Genomic DNA, 14,827 nt, shown 5'->3' on the forward strand with positions numbered 1-14,827 from the left:
TCCTGTCCTTGCGGCTGAGCCCAGTCTAAGGATGTCATAAAGCAATTTGCCACTCCAATGTTTTTTTTATTTCTTTTTTTTTCCTCGTGATTCTTTGCACGTGGCTTCTGGTCCTCTGGTTTTCGGAGTTTCAAGATTTTGCAAGGACTTGCAATGATTTTGTGAACTTTTGGATTGTGCACACTTAATAACCGCCTTGGAGATTAGTTGCTAATTGCTAGTTGGAAGTAAATGCTGGTAGGATTTGAGTGCTGGATGAATGCTGGTAGCAATGATGGACAATGTCTAGAATTTCTGAGCGCTGCCTCACCCCCTGCCGCGTGCTGCACTTAAACCCCTTCACTTCCCTTTATCACTTTGCCAATTGTCAAGGGGGGGACACGAACATGCTTATTCCACACTTCTCAGGCTGCTCTATACTATTGGGAGGCTGTGGCTGTATCTGTAGCTATAACTGTCGTTGGGCCGCCCCCCTGGTGAGAAACAATATGTACACCAGCACCACTCTAATGCAAGAAGCAGTCACACCAAGCCCACTCCACCGCTGCTCCTACCTGGGCTTCGCCCTTACTGCCTCCATTTTGGTAACTTTTGTATTTGTCGTCAGCCACCTCCACTGCTGTCGTTAATACGCTCCGAGTTCAGGCATCCAACCTCTGCACCCTCCGATGCCCCATGCACAGGCCTTCAATGACCCAAACTCCCAGCACCGGTAGCAAGATTGTGCGCTGGGAATGGCTGGGCTCTCGGCCCCACTCAGCATGGGCTGGGGGTCAGTGAGTGGCTGCCGGGGCACGATCCATGCGCTCAGACACCAGTGGCCCCTCGGCGACATGCACAGCACACAGCCCGCAGGTGTCTGGATAAGCCGGGCACATTCCGGGCGGTCCAAGGGGGCCCAGGAGCAGACCAAGGGCTGCTCTTATTTCTGAGCTTCCGAGGCGCTCCACGCTAGTTGCAGTCAGGACTCAAAGCGGCCCGCAATCCAAGCGGCTGTCAAACTACCGAGCCGCTTCCCAACAGCTCACTCACTGTGTGATCGGCGTCAGTGATCTCGCATGAAGGCTCTTTGTCCGGCGAATTTACTTCAGTGGACCACATTTCACGTTTCAATCCGTGTCCTTCACTATTGCTACCCTCCTGTGCATCCTATGTAGCTCAGTTTGGATATCAGTAAGCTTGGTAAGAAGATACAGTGCTGTAGAGTTGGTCTCATAACATGTCACAGTTACTACTATCCTATGGTGCTCTACTCTACTAGGTTCCATTTTAGCCTTAATTCTACACAGGTACAGATGGAGAAGATATGTCGCTTTCTCAGGGGCTACCTCTTGGCATAATTACAATCTATCTGCGTCTATTGCATGTGATTGACAAAATGGAAGGAACTTTGTTAACTCCATGATTGACCATATCTGTACCCTATGACCCGGCTGATGTCTTAGAGCCTATGGCAGTAATGTACTTGTACTGAGTGCTGTGTAAAAGAGTGCTGTGTAGTGTGTGTGGGATGCTACTGTTTGGTGCAGTGTAATTAAAGGTAACATGAGTGAGGTCCCTGTAGAAGTGTGACAACTCATGAATAGACTATATTATTTAAGTCTTTTTATTGGAAATATGCAAATGGGGTAGCATCCCTAACAACCTGAGAAAATGTGTGAATGCAGTAATACATAACTTTGATCATCTTGGGATGCGTCCAGAGAGGGGATGTCTGTAGCACTCTGGGGGTTTGACTTTGATGGTTTTAACAGTTCAAAGGACGTTCATTGTGCAGTTCATGAGGGGTGCGCTATGGAAGGTTTCAGCCGCACATTGGAAAGGTGGACCCATGCATCTCTCCCTTCCGTCTGAAGGGCGGTAGGTGTGGTGAGTGCTAATTGGTAGGGTCCTTCAAATTTGGTTTCCTTCCATTTTCTCAAAAAGTTCTGATTGTACAATTCTTGACCAGATTGAGGTAGCTGAAATTGTAGCTTGGTGGTGGTGCTCTTGAGCTCCAATGTGTGACCTGTTTGGATAAGAACTTGGCTGTTTTGGTTAGCTCTGAGAGATATACATGAAATTCTTCCCCCAGTGCATAAGAGCATCTCAGCGCTCAATTTAGTCTGAGTTTTGGGGATTGGTGTCCTCATCAATCTACCTGTTTCTATCTGGTGTGGTGTGAGGAGGTGATCGCTGCTGGGTGTGTTCTTCAATGCGAACAAGGCTAGGGGCAGACAATGGAGCCACTTCTTGTTGAGGCTGGTGCCAATTTTGCTTATAATTTTTTCAGTAGGTCGTTGAGCCTCTCAATGACACTGTTGCTTTGGAGGTGGCATACTGAGGCTAGTTTATGTGAAATACCTAATAGGGTACAGATATGGTGAAACATGGAATTAAGGCAGTTCCTTCCATTGTCTGACTGGATGACATAGGGCACCCCCCACCTGGGTTTTATTTCTTTGACAAGGAATGTTGGCACTGCCTTAGCTGCACTGTGCACCAAAGGACCGGCTTTAATCAACCTAGAGTATGGGCAGACCAATAAATTCAAGTATCAGTAGTTAGCACAATGATTGATCACATCAATGAAGTTGATATGTAACACCCTGAAAGGCCCAATTGGTCTAGGGATAGCCAACAACACAACCTTGAGAGTAGGTTTGGGACAGTATAGTTGGCAGATGGAGCATTCGTCTAAGTACATTGTCAATATTCTCAAGAGGTTGGGAATAAACCAATCGCTTTGAACGTCCTCCATCATGTTGTTCTTGGCTGTGTGTGTTTGCTAGATGCAGTTGGGGCAAACCTATGTTGACTAAGCTCTGTGGATTAACAGGCTTCCCTGTGGGTGGGTGTCTGTATATGAGGTTGTGCGCTGATTGTGTGCAGTCCCTGGCTATCAATCGCTCCTTTTCTTTGAGAAATGCATTTTCTTGTAAGTCCCTCAAATACAGTCTAGCTGTTTCCACATATGGCTTGTCCTGAGGGGGTTCTGACTCTACAATCTGGTGGGGAGTGCACAAGCCTCTTCAACCGTGCCATATGCTGCCTTTTTGCAACCTGGTCGGCTAGTGCATTTTTCAGAGCTTTGGGTGAGGGCTCCATTAGTGCGGTCAGTTCTGCCACCTGTGCTGAGAGGTGGGGGGGAGCGTTAACTGTGTGACAACCTGTAGCTTCTCTAAGGGTGCGTGGCTACAAGCCATGGCAATCACTGCCCCTGTGTGTCTTACTCCTGTCTCTTGATCGATCATGGAGGAACCTTCTATGAACAGTGCCCCACTGTCCACGATGGGATCCTCCTCTGCCTGGCTAATCCCGTCAGGGGTGTATGTCGCGCAGTCATGGGTCTCTTCCCCTTCCTGAACCTCTTGGGCTAAGAAGGTGGCTGGGTTCACTAGGTAAAAAGAACAGTTGATGAACCAAAAATTCACCCATAGTCACAGATCTGGGTTTAATCCATCAGTCCTTTTGCTTACCATGCCATTCCAGTTGGGAACCAGCCATATGCAAATCAGTCTTGACCCTGTTCCCCATGGGAACAGTCCAGCCCGAACTGCCAGACCAGGTCCTCCCTGAACCAGAAACAAGCATCCTGGGACCAATTTCAGGGCATCACCACTCTTCAGCCAGGCAAACATGAATCTGGTGGCATAGTGAGCACTGGACCCACGTTTGAGCATACCCTGCCCACTTGGGATGACAAATGCAAAAAGAACAGTTGATGGACGGAATGCAGAGCAAATCAAACATTCACCCCCAGTCACAGATCTGGGTTTAATCCATGAGTTTTGTTGCCCATCATGCCGTTCCAGTTTGGACCCAGCCATATTCAAATCAGTCTTGACCCTGCTCCCATGGGAGCAGTCCAGGTCCTCCCTGGACCAGAAACAAGCATTCTGGGACCAGTTTCGGGGTATCACCCCTCTTCAGCCGGGCTAGCTTGAATTGGTGGCATAGTGAGCACGGAACCCACGTGTGGGCATACCCTTCCCACCTTGGGCGACAAATGCAAAAAGAAGAGTTGATGGACAGAATGCAGAACAACTCAAACATTTACCCCCAGTCACAGATCTGGGTTTTATCCATTAGTTTTTTTTCTCACCATGCCATTCCAGTTTGGACTCGGCCATATGCAAATCAGCCTTGACCCTGTTCCCCATGGGAACAGTCTAGCCCAAACTGCCAGACCAGGTCCTCCCTGGACCAGAAACAAGCATCCTGGGACCGGTTTCAGGGTATCACCCCTCTTCCACCAGGCTAGCTTGAATCTGGTGGCATAGTGAGCACAGGGCCCACATCTGGGCATACCCTTCCCACTTGGGGCAACAAATGCAAAAAGAACAGTTGAAGAACGGAATGCAGAACAAATCAATCATTCAACCCCAGTCACAGATCTGGGTTAAACCCATCAGTTTTTTGGGGTTCACTAGGTGGCACATTACTACCTTAAGCAACGGCCTAGAGCGAATCAGCTTGTAACCCAAAACACATTGCGTAGTAAGCATGCTCATGCTCGTCTGTATTACGACAAACACTGAATGTGCCACATATACCGTCAGAAGTGCCCCCATCAAGATGGAGGTGCTTCTGTCAACAGCAAAGGTCGCTGCTGCTAGTGCCTATTCGCATGCAAAATGCCTCTAAGAGCCTAAGAGTCTGCTATAATACGCAGGAGGGTTGCGCCCAAAAGATAGATTTGTGTTAAAACTGCTAACATGACTCGCCCCATCACTGTGGCTTAATAAGAAGAACTCTTTCCTATAATACAGCACCACTAACACAGAGGAATGTGTGATCTCTGTCTTCAGTTTGCCCGTCATACATCTCAGACGTCCAGACTAGTTCCTCGTGGCCAGACTTTGCCTTTTTCATGGCCTTGACCAAGAGGACAATGAGTGTGCTGTACTAGAAGACCAAGTGCTGAACAAAGTAGCACAGGCCTAAAAACCTCTTCATGTCACCCTTTGTTTTAGGTGGTGGCATAGCCCTGAGAGCATTTACATGCTCCAGTGTGACCCACCGAAAAGCCAGTGATATCAGTTGGGCCAGATAACTAACCTCCTTTTGTATGTCCTGCAGCTTTCCCTTCTCTAATTTGTACCCTCTCTCAGCAAGTGCAGTCAGGACAACATGGGTCCTCAGAGAGACTGCATTTTAAAATGTCGTCAATCACAAAGGGGATACCCTGTAACCCTAGCCTGCTTTGGGTACTAACCTAAATACAATAACAAAGAGTAGCACGCAGGGACAAATCTACTCATTACTTTAAGAAACCAGTATTCACTATTGATTTCATGGGTAAATTACTTTCCCTTATTTTTTAACTTATTTGTAAACGACAGCATAAAACTCGTCATAACATCATCCATCACATATTCTATCTCTACAACATAAATATACACATCACATTTACATCGCAAACATTTGTCACATGAATCAACAAACATAACATAAATAACCAAAAGGAGGGCTATGCCTATCAACATTACTTTGTATTGCAGTCACTATTACACAATTAACAATGTGATCCCATAAGCTGTGATGATCAAGGGTTTTAACTGCACCCAGCTGTGGAATACCTAAATACTTTTTCAAAGGTATTGTGTAGTGCAACAACAATTTTGTTTATAAATTCATTAGCTTCAAAGCCCTTGATCCCACTAGAAAGATGTTGACGCGTTTCGGCCTCGTCATTCAGGGCCTCATCAGGACTGTCAGGGGGCACTGGCACCTCTACAAAAATTAACACACAAATTAAAATCGTACCTCTTCAACAAATATCTACATCATGCATCTCCAAGTGTAATATGTATCAGTGTCGAAGTTAACCCAAACTACATCAATATCCCTTCGGTGAAATTTCTTTGTAAGCACCTAACAGAAGAACATGCCTCAATTGAGTGCAGTTAAAACCCTTGATCATCACAGCTTATGGGATCACATTGTTAATTGTGTAATAGTGACCGCAATACAAAGTAATGTTGATGGGCATAGCCCTCCGTTTGGTTATTTATGTTATCTTTGTTGATTCATGTGTCAAATGTTTGTGATGTAAATGTGATGTGTATATGTATGTTGTAGAGATAGAATATGTGATGGATGATGTTATGACGAGTTTTATGCTGTCCTTTACAAATAAATTAAAAAATAAGGGAAAGTAATTTACCCATTAAATCAATAGTGAATACTGGTTTCCTAAAGTAATGAGTAGATTTGTCCCTGCCTGCTACTCTTTGTTATTGCATATGAAAATGTCAGCATACTATTGGCATTGTCCTTCCTCAGTATCTTATTAAAGATACTGGGGCACTCACAGTACTAATGTGGTACTCTTCGGTATAGCAGCTGAACCCCTTGGAAAGTGAACACAGTCAGGTACTGACTGTCGGGGTGCAGTAGAATGCTAAAGAATGCATTCTTAATGTCGATCACAGACATATAGTGGCCTTCAGCAGGTATGCTGATAAGTATGATGGAGGGGTCTGGTACCACAGGAAATTCCTGGACCACAACTTCATTGAGGGGGTACAGGTCTTGTACCAGGCGCAAGGTTCCAACCTTACTCTTCTTGACAGGGAAGGTCGGTGTATTCCACGGGGATACCCTCATGTGGAGGACCTCCTGATTAATCAGTGCTTGTATTGTGAGCACTACACCCGCATCAGCTTTCTTGGAGAGAGGTTACTGTCGCACTCAGGGTAGAAAGGCCCCTTCTCATAGTGTTATCTACACTGGCTCGGCGGAATTGAGGAGCCCATGTCGTAGGGACCCCTCGCTCATAACCGCGGTGGGACTACCAACAAGTCTTGCTCCTGTCCTGTTGTCAACACAGCCCTGGGTTGACAAAGTCTCACTTTGCAGCTCTGCCCTAACCTTAACTGAGTGGGAAAGGAATCTCAGAGGCTCCTGGACATTCTTTGAATAGTAGTTCATCAGTTACCTCTCATACACTAAAACCAGTGTGTGATGAAGATGATGCATGCCCACATGGCGTCTGCCTGGTCAATGGCCAGCAAGACCCCATACTCAGACTTCCCCTCGAAGGCATCTAGGCAAAGCAGTGCCTCCCCTTGGAGTTCCGTATCAAGGTGACCCTCCCGGCAGAACATGTATGTGCGGGGCAGCTGCCGCTTATGGTTCAGAAGTTCTGGTGCGTTAGCGACGATGGTGAGGACTGCATTAGTAAAGGCCGTCAGGTCGACAGGCGCAGCTCTTGTTGGCTGGTCTGTGCAGTGTGGGCAGGTTAAAGACTTAAGTTGCAATGGGGTAATCCCCAGCGGTTGAGCAGGTCATAGTCCTGTCTTCAGAGCAATTAATGGTCATGTTTAGCTTGGCCATTAAGTCTCTCCCTGGGAGGTTAGTTTGGGGATCAGGGAAGATATAGCAGCCGCACCTTAATGCAGCTGCCTCTCACATCTAACTCCAGGGGTTTGGTGAAGGGTATCCTCATCTGCGCTCAAAAACCCATGCACGTCCTTGGACTCTCTGGACAAGGGCATGATCCCTTTCTTTAAACATTATTTTGTAGCCTCTGTGTCTATTAGGAAGCAGTAGGGCATGTTATTTACTAGTACTGTTACTGTGGGCTCTTCCTCGGACTGTCTAGTTACTGACAGTATGGGGCACGCAAGAATGGGTGATTGTGTGGCATCTACTGGACGCAGGGCGGACCCACATTGGTCCTGTGACTCATATGGCTGCTGAAGAGGTATTGCAACCCGGTCCTGGCCTTGACAGTTTCCTTGGACTCCGCTACTACGTGCGTTGGCCTTCCTGAACTTTTGCGGTGGAATCCTCATTGGTGGTGGTGCTGCCTTCTGCGTCATTGTGGTCACAGCTGTTCTGACCAGGACAGTCTGCTTCCAGCTGAGGGATTTTGCAGTGATGACCTGGTTCCATCCTAACCACTTCTTGCCTTATCCCTTTCCCTCCTTGTCTTAGCTTGCCTTCTCTCCCATTTGAGGAGGCACTGCTGCATGTAGGGGAAACTCCAGTCAGGATTTCCCTTCCCGTACCTAATTCCGTCCTCCGCCATAGTCATGTACTCTGGCTCAAACAACCCTCCCTTAGGCCAGGACTGGTCAAACTTGTTCCTTTCCTCAGTCCAGTCTGCCAGTAAGTCGCAAAATGGGTGTGCAAAGGACTCCCAATCGCTTCTTGTCACTACCTCCTGAAGGGTTATCCCGCTATTGCGGTGCACTTGAGCCCGACTGTACCTGTTCTTGTCATCAAATCCCAGGAAACCTGGATCCTTTTCCTCACCTTCGCTAGTCGTGGCTGGTAAGAATCTCCCTGTTACCCGCATATGCTTTCTAGAACCAGCAGGGGTACGTGTTTTCCATGCTGATGCGGCTTGGTCTCTGACCGGAGTCAACAGGAAGTTGAGCTTCGGGGTGATCTAGAGCAGGAGTGGGGCAGGGAGTGTTGGGGTCTGTTGGCCTCTCGGCCCTCCATGGTTAGACCCAACAACCTTCTGTTGGGTAAGGGCCCCTCAAGGTCCCACGACTGGCTGGTTAGTGTATCCTAACATGGGTATAGCAGGCATTGGGGAGCGCACCTCCATACCTACATATGGTGGGGGAGGTGCAGACTCCTCGCTTGCTGGTGATGGGTCAAGGATATGGGCCTGGACTTCCTAAAAAATGGCCCAAAGCTGTAGCAATGTTTCCTTTTTGTCCTTCTTTTGCCCTGTATATTTTGTTAGTATATATGTCCTTGTGTGTGCGATTATATTAGTGTTGAAGGTTCCCTCTGTTTGGTTACGGGAATGTGTGAGCCTTGGTATGTGCGTGTAAGGTTTGCTAAGCTTTTTGGCCTGAGTGGGGAACTTACTCTGCATGTGCTCTCAAGGTGAACCTGTGGTGGTATTCAGGTACTCTTTTCAGGGGATAGTTACTCCTCTGGATTTGGGTTCTTTAGGGGATTTTTAAGTTATGCGAGTTCTAACATTTTATTTTTATAGGGTTTTCCTTCTCTAGTTGCCACTTTTCTGTTTTTGTAGATTTCAAATGTTCTATTCTGGTAACGTAACGTATGTGCAAAGGAACTACTGCATCATTCCGGTAGTGGAAGATATATAGACATATATATGTATATATTTATATACACACACACAGGAGGTTTACTGAACGTAATCTGGTGGGGGAAGGATATACACGGGGAAATGAGCATAATGTTATTCACAGATGCATCAAAATAAACATTCAACAAACAAATGCATAAAGATTCACCATCCTAGGAGAAGTGCATTGGTTAGTTCACAACAGCCTGCAATCTGGTAACAAAATAGCAAGCCTTAATTTGGCATCAAACAACTATTTGTGCAAATCAACAATATCTTCATTTATACGTTAAACATTGACAACGAATACAACATTCAACATTTAAGACAACAGTCACGTTGGTCTGCCAGCATCATAATATCATAAGGACACCATTTCAACTGGTAGGGGAGATGCTGATTAGGCCCCAAAACAAATCAGGGGAACGGCACAGCCGCAATACCTTAGCCCAGCCCACTCCAAGTGCACTTTATCCTGTGACCAAGGGAAGCTCTGCACTGCACAAAACTAGGCAAGCCTGATAACCTTGTAGTTACCAGCATGGGGAAAAAGATTGTAACAATTTAGAATTTCCAGCCGTCAGCTTGAATCCTTAAATTTTGCTGAGCAATACCCCTGCGCGCCATTGGGTGGCTTCATTCGGATCCGTGTGGCATCATTGGTGTCGTCGGAGCCATCTGTGATGTCACGGTCGCCTATCAAGGCATCACCCAGGTGTGTATGCGTCAGTACTTTTCCACAAACTTCCACACCAGAAGCGCAGAGCTATGGAAAGACCTGACAGTTTTGTCTGTGCCAAAAACTAGGGCCCTGAAAAGGAAAATCCTTAACCCTAGTAAATGAGTGCGCAGAGCGGTGAAGCATGAGTGGGTGTAAGGACTCTGCAGCTAGATAGAGTCTCTACCAGCTAATGCATCACCGAAAGTAAGTAACTTGTTCTTCTGATAGAAACTTCTAGCTGCAGATTCCTTACCTTTAGAATAGATACCCAAGCCATAATCTCCTTGCGGTGGGCTGAGGACAAATTTGCGTCAAAATAAAAAGTCCTGCAGGACCGAATGGGCAAAGTGCCCGTCTCTGCGGACTTGACTATCCAGGCAGTAATATTTGGCAAACATGTGCAGAGATTCCCATGTTGTAGCCTGACAGATGTCCAGGACTGGTACAGCTTTTGCTAACACAGTGGTAGCAGCTTTGCCCCTGGTGGAATGAGCTTTCAAGTCCGCCAGGGCTCCGTTTTGGCCAGATCACAGCAGATATCTTTGCAGAAAATGACCCAGCGCAAAATGATTCTTTTCTGCACTGCCTGATCTTTCCTTGCTCCCACGTACCCCACAAAGAGTTGGTCATCCACCCGGAACTCTTGCGCGGTCAAGGTAGAAAGACAATGCTGTTTTTGAGTCCAGTCAATAGAGTCGCTCCTCTTTCTTAGAGGAATGTGGGGGAGCAAAGAAGGTGGACATGGTGATGTTCTGACCTAGGTGAAATGGGGTCACCACCTTAGGGAGAAAAGAGGCACGAGTTCAAAACACTACTTTGTCTGAAAAATATGATGAGACATGGAGGTTTGGATGAGACAGCCTGCATCTCACTCACCCTTCTGGTAGATGTTATTGCCACTAAGAAGTCTGTCTTGATGCCGAGCATCCTGAGGGGGCAATTGTGCAAAGGCGCAAAGGCTCAAAGGGAGCACACATGAGAAAAGTGAGAACCAGATTTAAGTTCTACTGAGGCCTAATAGGACATAGGAAGAAACATATATACAAACCCTTTAAGGAACCTATTTACAATAACAGATTTGAATAAAGAAGGCTGTTTGTGCAGCCAGACAAAAGTCGATAAGGCAGAAAGATATCCCTTGAGTGTTCCCAGTGCAGACCCCTGCTGGGCAAGGGATAAGATGAAGAGGATATCAGAGAGAGGGAAGCAGAAAGAGGATCAATAGATCTTTCTGCACAGTAATATACAAAGCGTTTCCAATGGCAGGAGTATACTGTTTTAGTGGAGGGACGCCTGGCTGACAAAGTAACTTGACAGACTTCGGGAGGAAGGTCAAAAGGCAACTGCTGCTACTCAACCTCCACGCATGAAGGCGCAGAGTTGACAGGTTCAAGTGGAGAACCTTCCCCTGCTGCTACGACAGACGATCTTCCCAAAGGGGAAGCCTGATTGGAGGATCTATGCTCATTTTCAGAAGCGATTACTTGGGCCCAGTCATTCCTGATCTTCTTGAGAACTCTGGGCAGAAGTGGTATGGGCGGAAAGGCGTACAGGAGGCCTGAGCTCCAATCGCGACAAAAAAGCATTGCTGATAGAGTGCCACCTTGGAAACTCCAGCACCCAATACTGCTGACATTACGCATTCTCTTCAGAGATCTAACCAAGGCTCTCCCCACTGCTGAAAGAGTCATTGTGCCACCTCCGGGAAGCCATCCGCTAGGCATTGACAGCTGAGTTCGTCTGTCCTGGCATTCAGAGAACCTGCCAGGTGTTGAACCACCAGGGTTATGCACTGCTGTTCCAGCCATGTCCAGAGACTCAGGGCATCTTGACAAAGGGTCCACGACCCCACACCGCCCTGCTTGTTGCAGTACCACATTGAGGTAGTGTTGTCCGTGAACACCTGCACTATCTTCCCTTTTACAACAGGTAGAAATGCTTTCAATGCCAGTCTGATCCCCTGGAGCTCCAGTACATTGATATGGAATCCGGATTCTGCTGGAGACCAGAGACCTCTGATCTCCACCGCTCCCAGGTGCCAACCCCCCATTCCCCCATACCAGAAGTGACCATCTGTCGCTACTGTGAGATCTGGTTGGTGAAAGGAAAGGAGTCTGCCTCTGACCCAATCACAGTTCACTAACAACCACTGCAGGTCTTTTGAGTTTCCTCCAAGATCTGAATCATTTCGGAGAGATTTCACCGATGCTGTGCCTACTGGAACTTCAGGTCCCACTGCTGAGCACTCATATGCCATCTGCCATGTTTGACTAACAGGATGCAGGAGGCAATGAGGCCCAGCAGCTTCAGTCTGTCTCACCAAAATCCAGGATAGAGGACGAAACATCAGAATCATAACCTGAATATTCTAGACTTGCTGCTCTGGAGGATAGGCCCGAAACTGCACTGTGTCCAGAACAGCTCCGATGAAAGGGAACATCTGAGAGGAAATCAGGTGCGGCTACTGCATGTTATAGTTAACACCAGCGAATGCAGGAGGTTCGCCATAGTCTGAAGGTGGGAGACGACAGCCTAGAGCAAAGGAGCCTTCAACAGCCAGTCATCTAGGTAACTATTACTCACGCCACAACCATGCACAGCTTTCTCATCAATAATTTTATTGCAAATGTTAAAGTGATATTATCAATGATGTCACAGAAGATGTTATGAGTGATATAATATCTAAGGTAATTAGCAGTGCATGGCAAAGGCTTGTGTTATAGTTACCTTGACGCACAAGTTATAGTTACTCAAATAACTAACTATAACAGCTGAATTTCAATGGTTTTGTGCATGTAAAATCTGAACGTAACTAGAACATCCCTTTAACCTTTGGGTTTTTTAGTGTGTGTTTAAGTTTTTTTAAATAGTGTTTCCTAAATTGTATGTCCCTGTAACCTTTGCTTTATTCATTCAAGTTTTTTTTTTTTTTTTTAGTAAGATGCCCATCGCAATGCACGGGTGGGGTGTTGGACGCAGGGCCTGGCCTGACATTGTGCTGGCGCATCCAACCTTGCTGCTCCTCCTTGTTATTCATTGTCCATATTCATGCCTCTTCTCCCTCATTACAGCCCTGTGTGGCCATTGCATTGCCCTTCTCCCTGCCCCATTCACCTCCTCCCTACCTTCTGTTGTCCGAGTCCATGCACGAGCCACCTCCTCCTGCCCTGCCTGGTCTGATGTGCTGCCACCGCCCTCCATTTAGCTTGATGTCTATGCCCACTCCTCCTGCCCTTCGTTGCCCAATTCTATGCCTTGTGATTGTCCTCCTGCTTTGCCTCTGTATTTAGCTTGCTGCTCATACCCTTCATGTTTCCCCACCATGTTCCATAGACCTGCCACTGCTCTTCCTATCTGCTCAGTGTTCTGTTGAGCTACCACTGCCCCTCCCACCTGCCTAGCATGGTCAGATGGCTGCTGCTTGACCCTGCCACCCCTACCCTGCCTGTCTGAGTTCCATGCCCCTAGGCCCTCCCTCCTGACCCCCATTGTTCATTTTGCTGCCACTCCCTCCAGCCCTCCATGCTCCGTTGTGCTGCAATGGTTCCCTCTGCCTGTCCTGTGCGGTCAGTTGGGAAGCCCCTTACCCTGCTCTCTCTTGTTTATGCCCAGCCCCTACTCCTCCCTTCTGTCCTCCATGGTCCTTTGTGCATGCTCCTGCCTGCTTCCTCTTGCCCAAAATGGCTGTTGTGCTGCCACTACCCCTCCAGCTTGCCATGCATGATGATCTGTGCTGTCACAGCCCCTCCCACCTGCCCTGTGTGGTCAGCTTGCTGCCCCCAACTCCCCTCCCACCTTCCCTCTGTTGTCTGTGTATATGGCATTATAGTTCCACTGTTTCCCTCCAAGGGGTGTTCTTTCAGTGCCCATCCCGCCTGCCCTCCATGGTTAGCTGACTGCTCTCGCCCTTGCCCCCTACCTTCCATTTTCCATGCGTAGGCCCCTATCCCCTCTCTTCTGCCCTGTCTGGTCCACTGTTGTGCCCCTGTCCCCTCCCTCCTGCCCTTCATGGTCCGTTATGCTGCAACTGTCCCTCCTGTATGTCTGGTATGATCAGTTTGTTACCCTTACCTCTTCCCCTCGGATGTCCATGTGTGTGGCCCTGTGCCCTCCCTATTGCTTTCCATGGTGTGTTGTGCTCCACTGCCTTCCTGTTTGCCTTGTGTGGTGTACTGTGGTGTTGCAACCCCTGACCCCCATCCAAGTCCATGTCCCTACCCCATTCCTCCTGTCCTCCGTGATCTAATGTACCAATGTACCATACTTGCCAACATTTTGAACTTAGTGAGAGGGAGATTTTGAAAAAGAAACCTGGGAAATTGATTTTCCCCATTGACTTAAATTGAAAAAGAGGAAATTTTAGTCAGGAGACAGATAAAGCCCTTTTGGGCTAAAAACATCAGGAGTCTCCTGCTTGAATCGGGTCTGTTAGCTTGTAGGGTTGTACTGCCTCTTCCTTCTGCCCTCAATAGTCTGTTATATTGGCACAGCCTCTCATCTGTCCAGCATAGTTGGTTTATTGCCGCTGCCCCCCATTGCCCTGCCCTCCATTATCTGTTGTGGTGCCGCTGCCCCTCCTGATCAACTTGATGACTCTGCACCATACTTGCTGCCCTCAGTAATCGGAGTCCATGCCCCTGATCTCTGCCTCACCACAGTATTCTAATGAACAACTAGATTGCTAACATTATATATTATTACAAATGTGTGGCACACCTGATGTCATCTTGATGCAATCAAGACTGTAATACCTACAGCATTCATTTTAGAAATTATGAAAATGAGAGGGTTTTATTTCCATAGAAATTATGGTTAGTGCTCTAAAAAACGAAAATGAGGACATATCATCTGATTTCCCAAATAGTTTCAAAGCTCTTTTAAATTATTTGCTATCTTATTTTTGTATCAAGTTTATCACTTGATTATATATGTCACTTAGGAGAGAGGATGTGGCGTTATGGCCAGAGCTGCAGACTTTGCAAATGGGGAACCAGGTTCAAGTTTCAGCGTCAGCTCCACATCCTGGGATTAGGGGCAAATCACTTACTATCCCTATGCCTGAA

Source organism: Pleurodeles waltl, chromosome 6 (assembly GCF_031143425.1).
Source record: "Pleurodeles waltl isolate 20211129_DDA chromosome 6, aPleWal1.hap1.20221129, whole genome shotgun sequence".
In the NCBI taxonomy this organism is placed as follows: Eukaryota; Metazoa; Chordata; class Amphibia; order Caudata; family Salamandridae; genus Pleurodeles; species Pleurodeles waltl.